General features: G+C 41.1%; 1 pseudogene; it reads right to left on the bottom strand.

The window, feature by feature from the left end:
* Window positions 1–5985: 5985 nt before the first annotated feature.
* Window positions 5986–14257, bottom strand: part of LOC149266286 (auxin response factor 19 pseudogene) — a 40843-nt pseudogene continuing 32571 nt past the window's right edge.

Below are 14257 nucleotides of genomic sequence, written 5' to 3'. Positions count from 1 at the left end.
ATAGTGCATGAAATAAGGAATTGATCCTTGAGGGATTGCACTATTTTTATACGCTTTATTTCCCTTTAAATACAATCTATTCTCCATAGGAATTACACATTGGAGTAGAGACTTGGAGAGCTTGTGAATAGGCTAAGATTTGGACTTGAGCTTGCTTGTGGGTTGGAGATTGAATTTGCTGAGTGCTAGGATTGTTCTAGAGAGAACAAGCATTGTAATTTCATCCTGATTTTCCAGATTAATACAATACAGATAGTGGGGTCTTGAATTGTGGCTTTCCCTAGATATTTATTGTGTTATGTGCCTTTGATTCTATTCATCTTGTCGATTATTGTTTTTCTCGATCTTTATGGGATCCCACTATAAAGAGTAGAAGTAGATTCTTGTGTCTTTCTTTGGAAAATTGCATTAGCCTATGAATCTATAGGATTTTCTATAACGTATGCTTAAGGAAGTGGAACTGACACAACATAACTAATCTGACCTTCCACACATACTGCAGAACCTCCAGGAGCCTACCAACCTTTCCAGGTAACCAACCCCTGAGGCATACTAACATTTTACTAACTTGGAGGCTCGGTCACTTCCATGACATGGGCATGCATTTGACTAGGGCCCTCCAATCTCTCTCAAAGCAAGGGAATGTAAGTAGCTGAGGTCTTTTTCAGCTAGTTCAGAGCCAACAACCTCGTATTCTGTGCCATTTTTCAAGGCTAGGACTAAGGCCACTGCCTAAAACTCCATGAAAATTCCAAAAATGAAAAGAAACATCAAAATAATGATACAATTGCAAATACTTGACTGGACCCATACTAGCCATGATAGGCATTTCATTAAGCATGTCACAAATATGCATTCTGCAGGTCATAACAACATATATGAGCATAGGGGTCTGATACTTATATGAGAATCACTAAGAAGCATTGATGCATTATCAAATTAGTTGCATTATCATTTATTAGGTAATATATTCATTGTTCATTCATTTACAAATAAAAACATGATGATAGTCATACATCATCATTGTCATAAAACATACTCATAACCAACATATAAAAAAGAAATAATAAGGATACAACAACCATAGAATCCACATATAAACTAGTACATTTACACATGAAATAATAAGGAGAAGGAACTCTTATTAATGGATGAAAAATTCTACCAGGTTTGGGACTTCCACGAACCACCTAACCATAGATTGGCTGAACCAAATCTTTCTTTCCACCAATCACCTCCATGCCATATTCCAAGCATGAATGTGGGATTCATAACTAAGACTCAAATAGGGCTTCCTGAGGTTACACCACCTCACCTTCATTAATAGAACTAGGCTTTACCACAATCAACACCGATCACTAGGTCCTAAACAAGTATGGATGCCACCATATTTCTCCATCTACACCATGAGGAATTTTCCTGTCTCCTATTCCCTAGGCTTTACTTCAATCCACATCAGATCACTAGGCCCTAACCAGGAGTCCACCCTCCAAGATTTATTGTATATCCTGCCAATTATCAGTTAAGCATTCCTAGGCCTGATTGAGAGCACCCATGATCTAAGATCTTTTACTTACCGATGCATTAGAATTACATATAACAAATTTAATTAACCATGGAACTTAAAAGCACATAAGCAATGTAGAAATAATCATAAGAACACAAAAAAAACATGACACATTGATTTGATTACAGAGTTCGTCTAGTTTGGAGTACATCTCTGGGCCCTGCTCAAGAGTTGGGAGATCTTCTTTTTATTAGTGGCATAAAAGAGATAAAAGTACAACAACAACCAATTTCAACTGTTATACCCCCAAGCTAATAGATGGGTAGAGAATGGAGAGCCCAACTTTGAAAACAGACATAACTACTGAACTCCTGGTGAAACATAGTGCAAAATCTCCTTCCAAAATCTCAATTTGGAAAATCAGGCCTTTTGCAACCTTCTCAGAACATTCCTGCTACTCAAGGAAAGGTTTCGGCCCGCTGGCAGGGTCAGGGTATGCTGTATGCAGTAAAATCTATGTATTCGACCAGTCCTCCCCTGCCTTTCTTCGACAAAACAGTCATATCTATATATATATATATATATATATATATATATATATATATATATATATATATATATATATATATATATATATATATATATATAAGATTATGGTGGCATCCCTCAAAATCGGGGCAGTTACAACATAATACCCCAAGTTAGTAGGAAAAAGGATTCACGGCAACAACCCTTCCACAATAGGAAAGCCAATGTCTAATAAAACAACTCATTACAACAGTGCATGGGTATCGACCACGAGTTTATCGACAGTTCCATATTATAAGTGGAAAATCCAAGCCCAGATATAGGCATCCTGTGATATCTATGGATCTTTACAAGAGTATCACCATATCCCATAATGTCTCATGTCCCAGTCTCCCATCACACTATCACAATCGCTGTGAAATACTTGGTGCATTGATCTAGCGCACTGGAACACCTGCGGACCTACCGGGTTTATTAATCACACTGTATAACATTTTGGGTCTGAGCCCCTTATCACAGTATCATAATTGTCGATTTTTCCTTGAACCATATCATAAGCCCCAACTCTTTTTTGTGATTGCAATATATGATGTATATCGCAATTGAGTCATCCCGGAGTCAATTCGTAACTCCTCCAGCATGCGATATGAAATATCACAATCGTCGAAGGGAATAAGAGGGGTTGATTCTTCCTTAAGCGCTCCACATTTTCACCGATATGTGATATGCATGGTCCAATGTCATCCTGCCACGTGGTCCTTCCTTATTCGCTAAAACTATGTTGCGTCATCTTCTCCCTACTACCTAGACAAGTCAAACTAAAACTTTGACTTACTCTAACTTTGTCATCTGGACTCTAATTTGAGAGTTGTTCACACTGTTGGAATCAGGATGATGAGCACTTTAAACTGATGCTAAGCTTATAAATATTCAACCACTTTGAGTTCTGAGCCTTTTGTCATGCCATTGGTACTTTTATGACGATCCTCCTGGATTAATCCTCCCCACTAAGAGATTTTGGACCACCATGTCTTTTTCGTCAATTGTAAAATGAGGAAATTTCTCCCTCACTTTTTCCTTTTCCATCCATCCAGCTTTGCTTGGCTGCATTCCTTTGAAGCCAACACAGATGTACTCCACATCTCCTCATTGTGAAGTCTTGGTCCTCTAGTAGAGTATGATATCTTCGGGAAAATTACATAGATACTCGGGTGCAAAATCATCCACTGTAGGAATCGATTAAGCCTCCTCATTATCCATAATCAATGGAGGTTCATAAAGCTTCATTTTTTCCACGTTTATCACGAAGTACATTTTCATATAAGCAAGCAAGTCAAGATGAAAAGCATTATCTCCAACCTTTGCCAATATGGTGAAGGGACCATATCTAATGGGTCTCAGTTTCTTCCCTTCTCCCTTCATTCTATGTTTGTTGATATGGATCCATACCTTGTCCCCAACTTGAAACTGATGGTCAACTTGGTGCTTATCATGTCAAGCTTTATACTAATCTTGACTCTTCTCTAACTATTCCTATACTGGTGAGCTCCAGTATTGTAGCAATAATGCTACAACTCCTGGGGCTTCCTGTCTCTTAATTTTATCAACCCGGTAGTTCGTACAAACTTGGAAGCGACGGTGCTGTATGCACAAGTACCAGCTCTTGTCGCAGCTGTCACTTGTTCAGCTGGCACAAGTGCGCTAGGGCTCAAGCCAACTTCTATAGGCTCTCAGAAGAAGCTTGTTAAATGATGGACGCAAGCTAGCTCAAAGAAGACTAATCTACTTGGCAAAAATGAACTGAAAGCAAATCAAAACATGGAAACCCTAGGAAACCCTAATTTAACTCGTCTAACCTCTATGATGCAAAGAATGTGAAGGAAACTTCTACCAATGATGCCATTACTTCTAATAAGTGAAAATGCATGAATCTAATCTACTTGCATCGTAAAAGACATGTTTTTGTATTTTTTCTTTAAGTGGATGGAGTGATTGTGATTTTGTGCTTATTAGGGTTTGGTTGTGCAGATGTGATGCGGAAGGAAGGAAAGCTTGGGAAAGGTTGGGGAGGCTAGGAGAGGTCCCCAGAGATCCTTAGCATCAGTCCACAGAGGTTCCTCACGTTCAGAGGCTCAGCAACCGAGTGAGTGGCCTCCTACAGGATGTCTGCAGGGGATTCTACAGGAAACGCATGGGTTTCTACAGGATGTTCTGTAATTCTTCTACAGGATGTTTACGAATTGGATTTTTGAGGATGGATGGTTGATGGAAGATGCATGGATGGTTATGGAGGTAGGATGGGGGTCTGAAGTGACCTAGGAACTGATGGATGGAGTGGTGAGATGATGTGGAAGGCTGACTTGCATCAACGAAGGTTTAGGCAATGAAAGAGCAATAAGGTAGGGTTACGTGGCAAAAGAGCAGATGGGAGATGAGGAAACAGACTTGGTGATGGAGAAGCTGATCTGGACGAGGCTTAGATGAACGATGAGGTGATGAAGGTGCCCTGCATAGTGTTTACAACTGAACCAACAAAGACATGCAAGAAAACGAAGATCTAGTTATAAAACCTATGACCTAGTTACTTCACTCTAATCTAACCTAACAACAAAGGAACTGAACAGAAGTTTATTTGCAGTGAAACCATGTGAAACAACTATGAAACTAAGTGATTATAAACCTAAACATGCATCCAAACTGATATCGAGTTCTGCAAATGAGATTCAAACACTAATGATTGCATGGTGAAGCAAAGAAAGTGTTTTTGTTGGCAGCAAGGTTACATTGGTCCCAACTCATTATCCCACTGAGGGAGAGGTGAGATCCAAGGTACTTGATGGCCTTTTTGTAGAGCTTTTCCTTGTCAATATCCTATCAATATATGCTAACATAAACAGCTACTTTAACCATCAAAAGAAATCTAAATAATAAAGCAAGATGTAAGTCTAAAGAGCAGATTTTATTTTAAGAACGCAACAAACACATAAATATAAACAAGGGAGGTACTGGGCGCTTGAGATGGGCCCAACCCCAAGAACTACAGCCTCCCAAGAGCGATTTAGAGCTGGTGCAAAGCTGGATCCATCTTTATTAATCAAGAAATGAAAAGTTACATCAAACTGTCCACAAGAAGAACTTGAGCATGAGCTGAAAGCAAAGCTAATCTACTGCATAAAAAATCGAACTACAAGCTAGCTAACTAATGGCTAAAACAAAATGACTAACTGGCTACAAAATGAGTACCCACTAGCTAACCAAAATGAGGCCCCAAGCCTTCTTATTTATACAATTTGAGGACCCAACAGTCCTCCTAAAAGTTAGGGACTTGGCTGCCCAAGACTTGTAGTTAACAGCAGTCCAACTTGACTTGCTTGGCTGCCCTTGTGCTCATTGATTTGGTGGCCTTTGAACTCCGAGCTGATGGTGGAGAATTCGAGGTAAGGGCCCATAAATGAGGGGGACACCTTCCTACAAGTCCTCTAGCTTGTTCTCCCACGAATTTGGCTGCCAAGTGCTCATTAAGACCTTCAATTTTGTCTCCAAGTTGACCAACAAGGCTACACAAAGCACCCATTAGACTTGTTGGCATAATGACTAACCAAATTCACTCTATTAACATAAAACTAATCAAAAAAATGCAATAAACAAATGAGAATGGTGGACTAAGCCAAATTAGGAGGTTGAATGAGCCCAAATAATTGTACATTTTTGGGGCTCATCATCATCCCCCTACTGAAAGTGTTGCTCATCCTCTGAGCAACCAAATCTCTCCCCTTGTCTTTGATGTCCTTGGTGACTTCCTTGGCTAGCATCTCGGCCGATTTCTCCTTTGGCTTCTCGCTTTTCAGACTTTCTTGTAGAAACAGTCTCTGTCTTCCTGTAGAAACAGTCTGATAACTTTCCTCTGTCTTCCTGTAGAAACAGTCTGCTAACTTCCTGTAGAACTGCCTTCACTGTTTTGGTCTGCGCGGCTGAGGGTGCCTTCTTCTCGAACTGTGCTGCTGCTCCACTTGTTGGGAAGGATTTTGCTGTCGCATATGAAGATGGTGTTGATCCAGCTGTTGTGACCACATAATTTGAGGTTGATACAATTCTGACTGTTGGGACTGTGGAATACTGAATTGTAACTGATGTGACTGCAATGCCTGTTGGGCTGAATTCAAAGGCTTGGTTATGTCACTGCTCCCAGTTTTTGTAAGGTAGCAGCAGCCATAGGACGATAGTAATCTGGCTGGATGGCTGAGTTTATTATATCAGGTCTCTGATGCATGTTCATCCATTGGAGTAAACCAACCCCAGGCATTGTAGGATTTTGAGAATTAACAATACCAGTCTCCTCCCCAAACCACAATGAAGATCTCTTGATGGCACTCTCTATTTCTGATTCTTCACCCAGCATTCCTAGCTGCCGTGGGCGCTTGGGCCTGAAGAAAGGCGGAGGACAAATGAAAAATGGGGTGGCAACGGGCTCAATCTCCCAGATAGAAACTCGATTCTGCCTTTCACCAGCAGTTGATTCATCCCACCCAACCTGGATATTACGCCACTGTGAGTTTGGCCATTTCATAGAATCAAGATCACTGATCCCTGTAATGGTACCCATATATCTGCGCACGCCTGATTCCTCAGTTTCAAACATCATCCTGAACCACATGCCAAGTGAAACCTGGGTGCCATAGATTGCTTCGTTGTACTTAGACAGAGGAATGACAAACTCTGAAGGGCTTGCCCTTGGATTGTAGAAAACGATAAATGGCTATGGTTTGAAGCAGCATGCGCTGCTACAGCAAGAACGCCAATATGCATGCTGTCACTAGACAGGACAGATGACGACATAGTTGCTTGTTGCCGATTTGCAAGCCTTATACCCAGAAGTAGTTGTGATTTTTCATCCCTTATAAAAAGGACAGAGTCACCAGCCAAAAAGTCTCTTCGCACTCACAAATACACCCCATCCTGTTGTTACAAGATGCCTCTTTGGCTGACCACGATAGATATGTCTGAATTTCCATGCATGGTTATGCAAATATCTGGCCACAAGTTCTTGAGCTGGTGGTTGCATCGTATAATCTAGTGGTGGAAATGAAACAAGAGGTCCCGCGTAGGCATGCCAAAGTTCAGAATTAATGCTCCTCCTTTCCCCTCGTTTTGAGCTTGAACTTTTCTAAAAATCCCGTGGTTTCTTTCTGCAGGGCTGTTTTTCTGCCTTTCCTGTAGACGACATCCTGTAGAAACGCCTGTAGGATGTCTCTGCGCCTTTGAATGATCTTTGCATGCGGGAAAATTGTTAACAAGCCCAAAACTTGATGAAGGACGTGAGTTTAACATTTGCAAGTGTAAATGAACAACAGTTAGCAAGTGTACCTGACCAACAATTACGTGAGTCTTCAGCCGAGCGTTCCTTTATTCACTGCGTGATTTGTGGTGAGGTGGCAAAAGACATGCGTGCTGGCTTTTTCGAACTGAAGTAATGTCATGAACTTCTGTTGTTATCTATTTGTTCTCTGCTTGTATTCAATTCCATTAGTTGCACTAGAGTTTAGTTGATCCCCAACTGACTGTGTTTTGTTTTGAACTTCACGTGAATGGCTGATCCATGCGTGCATGATTTTTGCCTTGCTGAGTGCAATTGAACGTGGCTCCCTTCTTGGCTGAACCCACTCATCTCATTCATTCATGCATTGCTTTAGATTAGATTCATGCAAACAGAGGAACCAGTTTAGTCACGTACCTGCAAGTTAAACGGCTGATTGTGAAGCGTGTTGTTGCATGCATGTGTTGATCTTCATTTGCTGCATGTATGGTGGCTTGACTGATGATTTATGGCTGTTTTTTTCTTGTGTAGGTGCCCTCTGGACGGATCTAAGCTGCACGCGTTCATTTCCACGTTCAACTCTGCCCGTTCAAGCTGCTGCCATTGAATTTTCTCAGGACCAGAACTTCTTTTTGCCATTTCTCCTAAACGGTAGATCGGTTTGATCTAAAACTCGGTGATCATGTTACTACCATCATTATGCATCTCCCATAGCAAATTCGTGATCAATGGATGCACGGATTTCGAGAAAAATGGAAAATGGTTGAAGATTTCAGAGGTCGATTTCTCGGAAACCGTGCATCGGAATCGGCTGAAACTGCTTGGGTAGGCTACTATCACCCATGTGCATCTCCCCATGAAACAGGTTTTGAAACCGATACACGGTTATGGAGAAAATGCAAAAATGGCTGATGGTGATGGAGGCTAATTTCTTGGAAACCGTGCATCAGAATTGCATGAAACTGCTCAGGCATGTTGTCATCAACCTTGTACAATCCCCCATAAAACGGTTTGTCAAATGGATGCATGGTTTTCAAGTTATGGCAAAAACAAATTCTGCTCTATGTGTTTTTGCTTCAAGGCACTTTGCATTTTGGTTGCATGGTATGACAAAATGAATTTTGGCTGTGATGCAGGTATGGAGATGATGGAGGATGAGTTGGAAGACTGCATGAGGACTTCTGAACCCTTGAGGAAGCTAGCATGTTCGCCAAACCACTTTTTGAAATGCATGCCTAGTTTCCCACAATTTCTACAGGAAGTTCCTGTAGAAGCACAATGAGAAGCACAAGGAGGTGAAAAAATGATGGATGAAGGCAAGGGATGGACACACAAGTGCTTGCAGGCCTGATCAACAGATTCCCACCATCAGATTCACTTTTGAAATTGGATTTGGCTCGTCCAAAGGTTCTACAAGATGTTTCCTGTAGAAATACAGAGCTTCCTGTAGAAGGCAAGAAAATTCCTTTGACCTTGATTTGAGTGCTCCTCCTGTCATGAAACGTCCTTCTTGCAACCTGCAATGTCATTGCTGCAACATGAAATTATTCAATGGAGATTAGCTTTATTTTTCTTTTTCTTTTTCTCTTTTTTTTGAAAAACAACTAGGGCGCCTCATGGAGGTTTTCACCCTAATTGCCTGCCCTGAGCGCCTCCAAGGGAGGTTTTCACCCAGAGATCTTATTCTCTTTTCTCTTTTTTTTCAACCCATTGACCGCCTCATGGAGGTTTTCAATCAATGAGCCAATCTAAGGCGCCTCCGAGGAGGTTTTCACCTTAGATTTCTATTTTCCTTTTTTTCATTTTTTTTTCATTTTTTTCTCTTTTTTTCGTTTTTTCTTCTTTTTCCTACCCTACCCTACTTGAAAAACAAAATTCCTTTCAAGTATAAGAATACTTCCAATGGAGCCATGTGCACATCGAGATTAGAGACAAGATGATGTGAAGGCTCAAAATGCATGCTCTGATAGGTACCCAGATCTCAGAGACCAAATGATCTGACTTTGAAGGGATCAAACATAGTTGAGGAAGAGAGTACCGCTGCAACTTAGTCACCTTCTGAAACCATATCTCAATATAGCTTTGATATTCTTGGTCCTCTGGCTGATCTGGATCATTCTTCATGTCACCTTCTATCATGACTTTCTCATCTTCCTCCTTTTGCTGATCTTTCTCTTGAGTACATGGAGGATTTGATGGTAACCATGAGGAGGCTTTCTCGATCTCTGATTCTGATCTCTTCTCTTCATCGAGTGCAGCCCATGGTTCTTTGATCTCCTCTTTTGAATCTTCTTTTGCTGGATGTGATCCTTCAATGCTTTCAAGATGATCTCTTTTTTGCAATGCTTTTCCTGAGCTATGGTGAAGATCATTGAGCTCAAGAGGATTCATTTGGATATGTGGTGCCTCAGCTTTGCAATGGGGTTGAGCTACTCCATTGTTTGGCTTTGGAAATGGTACGGGTAGTTGAGTGGAGGTGTGAAATTGAGATGAAGATGGATGGCATTGTGGTTGGGTAGGCATTTGGGGTTGCCTTGGTGGAGGAGGAGGCGATGGTTGTGGATGAGCAGGTGGTGGAGGAAAATGATCGGGATGAGAGTTGTACTGGGGCCTCCACTCCTGATAAGGTGCATTCCACTGAGGCTGTGGCTGAGCATAAGAGTGAAATGAATGAGTAACTGGATGGGCATAATATGGATCTGTGAAGGAACAAGGAGGATATGACCAAGGAGGAGGTGTAGACCAGGAAGGATGAGCAGGGGGACCCCAAGAAGGCATGAAAGTGGCTTGATAGGGGTCATAATAGGTCTCGGGTGTCGCTTGCAGTTCTTGTTGGTAAGATCTAGGTCCATATGGCCTCCTTTGGTTCATATAGTAGAGTGATTCAGTGGCTCCCTTGGCTCTTTGATATGTAGCTTTGATTCTGGGCAAGGAAGGGCACTGATTTGTAGGATGGTATTCTTCACAGATGAAACACACTTCTAGAGGGTGCATTGGACATTCGTTCCTAGGATGCTTTCTAGTGCACCTAGGACAAAAAATGGCCAAAGCCCTCTTGGCTTCTTCTTGCTTCTTTTGGATCCGCAAGGTATCCAGTTGCATGGCAAGAAACTGCCTCATATCACTCTTGAAATCTTTGATCTGATTTTCAAATTCATCTTTGGACAAGATGTTGCTCCAATCATTTCTGCTTGTAGCCATTTGCTTCAGAGGAGTGTTTCTTTCTTCTTCTCCCCTAGAGGTTCTTCAGATATGTCTTGATGTCCACCCAGGGGTTCTTTCATCACAGCCATCGAAGAAGAACTTTGGCTGTGTGAAGCAGTGGGGGGGTTGTGAAATCATTTTTCTAACTTATCTCTACTCCTACAAAGCATGAAATGAAAACTTTTTGGTTGTTTTTTCTTTTTTCTACTTCTACTTGCAAAACTGAAATAGATTGAACTGCAACTAACTATCTTGCTGAAATGAAAATGCGGAATTGAAATGAAAGCAGGAAAGGACTAATCTATTTTACTCAAATGAAATTGCAGGAATGGAAAGGCTAGTCTACGCTTGCAAAATTGAAATACTAATCTACGCTTGCAGGAATGGAAAGGCTAGTCTACGCTTGCAAAATTGAAATACTAATCTACGCTTGCAAAATTGAAATTGCGGAATTGAAAGGCTAATCTAGGAAAGCAGGAAATGCTAATCTATGAAAGCAGGAAATACTAATCTATGAAAGCAGGAAATACTAATCTATGAAAGCAGGAAATATCTATGCTAGTTTTGCAGAATGAAAAATGAAATAAACCACTGAGCAGAAGGTTGTAGTAGAAAATAGAAGAATAGCAACAATCACCAATACTCTGCCGCTTCCCCGGCAACGGCGCCAAAAAGATGGTGAGCTCCAGTATTGTAGCAATAATGCTACAACTCCTGGGGCTTCATGTCTCTTAATTTTATCAACCCGGTAGTTTGTACAAACTTGGAAGCGACGGTGCTGTATGCACAAATACCAGCTCTTGTCGCAGCTGTCACTTGGTTAGCTGGCACAAGTCCGCTAGGGCTCAAGCCAACTTCTATAGGCTCTCAGAAGAAGCTTGTTAAATGATGGATGAAAGCTAGCTCAAAGAAGACTAATCTACTTGGCAAAAATGAACTGAAAGCAAATCAAAACATGGAAACCCTAGGAAACCCTAATTTAACTCGTCTAACCTCTATGATGCAAAGAATGTGAAGGAAACTTCTACCAATGATGCCATTACTTCTAATAAGTGAAAATGCATGAATCTAATCTACTTGCATCGTAAAAGACATGTTTTTGTATTTTTTCTTTAAGTGGATGGAGTGATTGTGATTTTGTGCTTATTAGGGTTTGGTTGTGCAGATGTGATGTGGAAGGAAGGAAAGCTTGGGAAAGGTTGGGGAAGCTAGGAGAGGTCCCCAGAGATCCTTAGCATCAGTCCACAGAGGTTCCTCACGTTTAGAGGCTCAGCAACCGAGTGAGTGGCCTCCTACAGGATGTCTGCAGGGGATTCTACAGGAAACGCAGGGGTTTCTACAGGATGTTCTGTAATTCTTCTACAGGATGTTTACGAATTGGATTTTTGAGGATGGATGGTTGATGGAAGATGCATGGATGGTTATGGAGGTAGGATGGGGGTCTGAAGTGACCTAGGAACTGATGGATGGAGTGGTGAGATGATGTGGAAGGCTGACTTGCATCAACGAAGGTTTAGGCAATGAAAGAGCAATAAGGTAGGGTTACGTGGCAAAAGAGCAGATGGGAGATGAGGAAACAGACTTGGTGATGGAGAAGCTGATTTGGACGAGGCTTAGATGAACGATGAGGTGATGAAGGTGCCCTGCATAGTGTTTACAACTGAACCAACAAAGACATGCAAGAAAACGAAGATCTAGTTATAAAACCTATGACCTAGTTACTTCACTCTAATCTGACCTAACAGCAAAGGAACTGAATAGAAGTTTATTTGCAGTGAAACCATGTGAAACAACTATGAAACTAAGTGATTATAAACCTAAACATGCATCCAAACTGATATCGAGTTCTGCAAATGAGATTCAAACACTAATGATTGCATGGTGAAGCAAAGAAAGTGTTTTTGTTGGCAGCAAGGTTACATTGGTCCCAGCTCATTATCCCACTGAGGGAGAGGTGAGATCCAAGGTACTTGATGGCCTTTTTGTAGAGATTTTCCTTGTCAATATCCTATCAATATATGCTAACATAAACAGCTACTTTAACCATCAAAAGAAATCTAAATAATAAAGCAAGATGTAAGTCTAAAGAGCAGATTTTATTTTAAGTACGCAGCAAACACATAAATATAAACAAGGGAGGTACTGGGCACTTGAGATGGGCCCAACCCCAAGAACTACAGCCTCCCAAGAGCGATTTAGAGCTGGTGCAAAGCTGGATCCATCTTTATTAATCAAGAAATGAAAAGTTACATCAAACTGTCCACAAGAAGAACTTGAGCATGAGCTGAAAGCAAAGCTAATCTACTGCATAAAAAATCGAACTACAAGCTAGCTAACTAATGGCTAAAACAAAATGACAAACTGGCTACAAAATGAGTACCCACTAGCTAACCAAAATGAGGCCCCAAGCCTTCTTATTTATACAATTTGAGGACCCAACAGTCCTCCTAAAAGTTAGGGACTTGGCTGCCCAAGACTTGTAGTTAACAGCAGTCCAACTTGACTTGCTTGGCTGCCCTTGTGCTCATTGATTTGGTGGCCTTTGAACTCCGAGCTGATGATGGAGAATTTGAGGTAAGGGCCCATAAATGAGGGGGACACCTTCCTACAAGTCCTCTAGCTTGTTCTCCCACGAATTTGGCTGCCAAGTGCTCATTAAGACCTTCAATTTTGTCTCCAAGTTGACCAACAAGGCTACACAAAGCACCCATTAGACTTGTTGGCATAATGACTAACCAAATTCACTCTATTAACATAAAAATAATCAAAAACATGCAATAAAAAAATGAGAATGGTGGACTAAGCCAAATTAGGAGGTTGAATGAGCCCAAATAATTGTACATTTTTGGTGCTCATCATATACTTCCTGATGAATTACCTGTATCCGCTGAATGAACTTCCGTGCCTTGTCCCTATCATCTCGTCCACCATCCTCCTCTTTCCCAAAGACCATGTCCAAGGGATCTCTAGGTAGATAGCCAAAACATGTCTCAAACGGTGAGCTCTTTGTAGATGATTGTGTTGCTCGATTATATGCATGTTGCACATAAGGAAGTTGTTCATCCAACAACTTGGGATATTTCCCACAATAGCCTCGCAACAAGTGTACCATAGTGTGGTTGACAACCTCTATCCATGGATGAAATGCCGTACTTCTTTTCAGCTTTGTGTCCATAATTCTCCACAAGATGGTCCAAAACTCCCCAAGAAAGTGGGAGTCTCACTCTAACACAATAGATGTGGGAAACCCAGAATGGACCCAAACATGTTGAAAGTAAAGAAAAGCAGTCTGCTCAGCAGTGACCTGCTTTCATACAAATAGTCATGACCTTTCATAGACATCGGTAAACCTCCTACAAAGTCCATGGACACACTCTCCCATGGTCTACTCAGAATAGGGAGTGGTGTGTAGAGGGGGATTTAAAATAGAACACAACACGCAACCCTTTACAAAGCAAGTCACAATGTTTTTCATATGAGGCTAAAATTAAAACCTCCACAAATGACATAAAATTTTGTTAATGAAAAAAGACCAGACACTAGAGAGGTATGAGCCTCTCGGATTACATGAACCCTTGCATTACTAGGAATACACAGTTTTCCAAGGTGGTACAATATATTTCCCTGCAAGTAGTAACTATCCACTTGTGATCCATGAGTTAGTTTTGCATAGGTTTCTTTAAAATAGTTATCATTGGCATACT

The sequence above is a fragment of the Pinus tabuliformis genome, chromosome 6, assembly GCF_031772625.1.
Source record: "Pinus tabuliformis cultivar Carrire ecotype Pingquan chromosome 6, CPIR1, whole genome shotgun sequence".
NCBI lineage: Eukaryota > Viridiplantae > Streptophyta > Pinopsida > Pinales > Pinaceae > Pinus > Pinus tabuliformis.
This window is presented reverse-complemented; position numbering and strand designations above follow the sequence as displayed.